General features: G+C 42.5%; 1 long non-coding RNA gene across 2 annotated transcripts in view; it reads left to right on the top strand.

Annotated features, from left to right (window-relative positions):
• Positions 1-1889, top strand: part of LOC111864213 — a 29763-nt gene extending 27874 nt beyond the window's left edge. For both annotated transcript variants that reach the window (XR_004512999.1, XR_002842754.2), the window contains one exon: positions 1444-1889. This is a non-coding gene — a long non-coding RNA (uncharacterized LOC111864213). The remainder of the gene's footprint in view (positions 1-1443) is intronic.
• The last annotated feature ends 1628 nt before the right edge of the window (positions 1890-3517 follow it).

The raw sequence follows: 3517 nt of genomic DNA, 5'->3' as shown, positions 1-3517 counted from the left end.
GTATTGGGACCGTGGGGCCAGATCACGAACGTGTCGTCAACATATCGGAACCAGCAGGAAGGCTTAAATAAGGCTGAGTCCAAAGCTAGTTTTTCAAAATGGACCATATACAGGTCACAAACAATGGGAGATAGGGAGTTGCCCATGGCCATGCCATCCTTCTGTTGGAAAAACTTATTATCAACTTGAAAGTAGGTGGTTTTAAGACATACCTCCAACAACTCCATAATCGCATCCCATTGCAGGCAAGAACGTGACGCCAGTGTGTCATCTTTCTGAAGCTCATCACCAATGACAACTAAGGCCTCGTCCACCGGGATGTTGGTAAACATGTTGATGACATCAAAGCTGACCAAAATATCAGTAGCCTGGGGAGTGATGGAGTTCAGTAATTGCACAAAATGGTAGGAGTTCTTTATGAAGGATGTGGACTTCCCGGATTGAGGTCCAGTGATTGAGATTAGCTTGATCTAAGGGACCCAACTGTATAGGACACATAAGAACCCTCCTTACCTTTTAATTTTTTTCTCCCATTTTTTCCCTTTTTTACCTCCATTTTACTTACCTGAGGACGGTAGCAGATCCAGCTTCCGAAACGTCGTGGTTCAACTGACTGGGACGATGGATACAGTCCAGAATTTTAGTTTTAATATCTATTCTCCATCGTCGGGATCCTTTAGCTCTTATTGTGTTACTTGCGTTAAAATGTACCACAGCTTTACGAGTCACTGAACTTAATAGTTGAATTGTTAATAATTTATAATGTGGGGCAAAATCATAACATAAAGGTAGTTAATAGATCCTTTGAAAATGTGGCACAGTTCGAATATTTTGGAACAACAGTAGCAAAACAAAATTAGATTCAGGAGGAAATTAAGAGGAGATCGGATTTTGATAATTCTTGCTAACAGTCAGTCCAGTACTTTTGTCTTCTCAACTACTGCCTAAAACTTAAATTTTGAATATACAAAACTATAATTTTACGTGTGATTCTGTATGGGTGTGAGAGTTGGTCTCTGACATAAGGGAGGAACATAGACTTAGGGTATTTGAGAATGAAGTGACAGGAGGTTGTAGAAAACTACATAATGAGGAGCTTCATAACTTGTACTCTTTGAAAAGTATAATTGGAATGATCAAGTCAAGGAGGATGAAATCGGCAGAGCATGTAGCACTCATGGGGAGGAAGCTGAAAGCATGCAGGATTTTGGTGGGAAAGCCAGTAGGAAGGAGACCACTAGGAAAACCTATATGTAGGTGGGAGGACAATATTAAAATGGATCTTAGAGATATAGGATGGGGTGATATGGAGTGGCTTGATCTTGCTCAGGATAAGACCCAGTGGAAGGCCCTTGTGAACATGGTAATAAACCTTCTCAAGAAGGACTCAGCTCCATGGAGTTATTATTAATAATTTATAATATGGTGCTTTTTTCTCCATAGATTACTGACCAAGATGCTGTGATACATGGTCTCCAAGAAAGGGTGAAGACATCACAGGCTGAAGTGGAAATACTAAAGGAAAAGTGTGAAAAATATGTAGCTGATTCCAAAAGTAAGGTCTCCAAAGCGCTGGGTAATTTTTTGTGCGGCTGTTGGCAACCCTGTTGCATTCGTTGCTTCCCCCACTCCCCCCAATACCGCCAAGCATGCGCGCACGTAGATAGGACACTCACTCTTGGCACGGTTGCCGTTAGAAATGGAGCTCCCGATTACTAAAACCGCAAAGTGTGAGATTCGCGCAGTTATTCGGTTTTTGAACGCAAAAGGGACTAAACCAATGAAATTCATCGTCAATTGGTGGAAGTGTATGGCGAGTCGTGCATGGACATAAAGAACGTCCGCAAGTGGTGTAGGGAGTTTGAATCTGGTCGTACTGCAATACACGATGAAAAAAGAACTGGGAGACCGTCAATTTCTGATGAGACAGTTGCGAAGATTGAGCGAGTCATGCATCAGGATAGGCGCATCACACTCGATGATCTCTGCATTTCGGTTCCCGAGGTTTCCCGAACCACCATTTATCGGGTTTTGACAGAGAAGTTGAATTATCGGAAGGTGTGCGCAAGATGGGTCCCGCGAATGCTCACGGAAGACCACAAACGGCAGAGAGTTGACTCTTCCCGTGAATTTCTTCGCCGCTATGCTGACGAAAAGGACAACTTCTTGAATTCAATTGTCACAGGCGACGAAACCTGGGCGTACCACTTCACACCTGAGACAAAACAACAATCACGTCAGTGGCGGCATTCCTCTTCGCCTAAGCCTCGAAAATTCAAGCAAACACAGTCTGCCGGTAAAGTCATGGCAACTGTGTTTTGGGATCGAAACGGGGTATTGTTGGTTGACTTTATGGTAACTGGGACCACAATAAACGCTGAGAGATATTGTGAGACACTGAGAAAACTCAGGCGGGCGATTCAGAACCGGAGAAGAGGGATGTTGAGCAAGGGCGTAAGCATTCTCCACGATAACACTCGCCCCCATGCTGCCCGACAAACTGTCGCTCAACTGCAAGAGTTTGGATGGAACATCATCACCCATCCACCCTATAGTCTGGACTTGGCGCCCAGTGACTACCATCTCTTTCCAAAGTTGAAAGAACATTTGTCTGGAAAGCGCTTCAACAACGACGATGAGGTGAACGCTGAGGTTCGAAGTTTCCTGAACAGCATGGAGGTGAACTGGTATGACATGGGCATACAAAAACTGCCACTGTGCCTACAAAAATGCATCGACTGAAATGGCGATTATGTAGAGAAATGAGTACATGTTCAAGATTCAACTGATGTATCCAAAATTGAAAATAAATGTTTATTTTATATTTTCAAACATACGAGACCTTACTTTTGGAATTACTCTCGTATATAGGTTATAGTTTTTTAATTTTGTTTGTTTTATTTATTAATTTTTTTGTTTGTACAGATAGAGTGAAATTTATATCCGTTGATGGTTTTGAAACTGAACTGACAAAATACCATTAAATGGACGAACATTTAAAATTCTAACAGTGCATCTAGGATTGCAAAAATTGATACTAAATGATAAAATACTATAACGTGTTTCGTTACTGAATACGCCGTAGAGATCGTTAATTGGTTTATTGAACAATCTACAAATATCGGCTACAATTAATTATCACAATGTTATGGGTTTCCGCACTTTACAAACCCTACAACAAAATCTCTTAACACTATCTTCCAGAGTCTTCACCTATTAATAGCGCGGGAGCTATACAAGCCTCGCTGAATTACACACTCCAAATATAACTGGTTATCACGAACTATCACTGATTCTCGCACACGCGTCTGTAGCTCGTAACTTGCGAACTGAGAACTCGTTGATAACACACTCGCTCATAGGCTTGCTCGAACTAGCTCGGAACTGAGCTGGGTGATGGCCACGTTACAACTGTGCGACTGCTACGTTACAACTCACTCGTAGCTGCTGTGCAGTTCCCTTATATAGCCGCAGTGGTGCCTGTTGCCACGCCACAGTAGGAAGCGGTGACGCGTCA

Source organism: Cryptotermes secundus, unplaced genomic scaffold, assembly GCF_002891405.2.
Source record: "Cryptotermes secundus unplaced genomic scaffold, Csec_1.0 scaffold3026, whole genome shotgun sequence".
Classification (NCBI taxonomy): domain Eukaryota; kingdom Metazoa; phylum Arthropoda; class Insecta; order Blattodea; family Kalotermitidae; genus Cryptotermes; species Cryptotermes secundus.
Note: the sequence above shows the minus strand (reverse complement) of the source record. Positions and strands in the feature narration are given on the sequence as shown.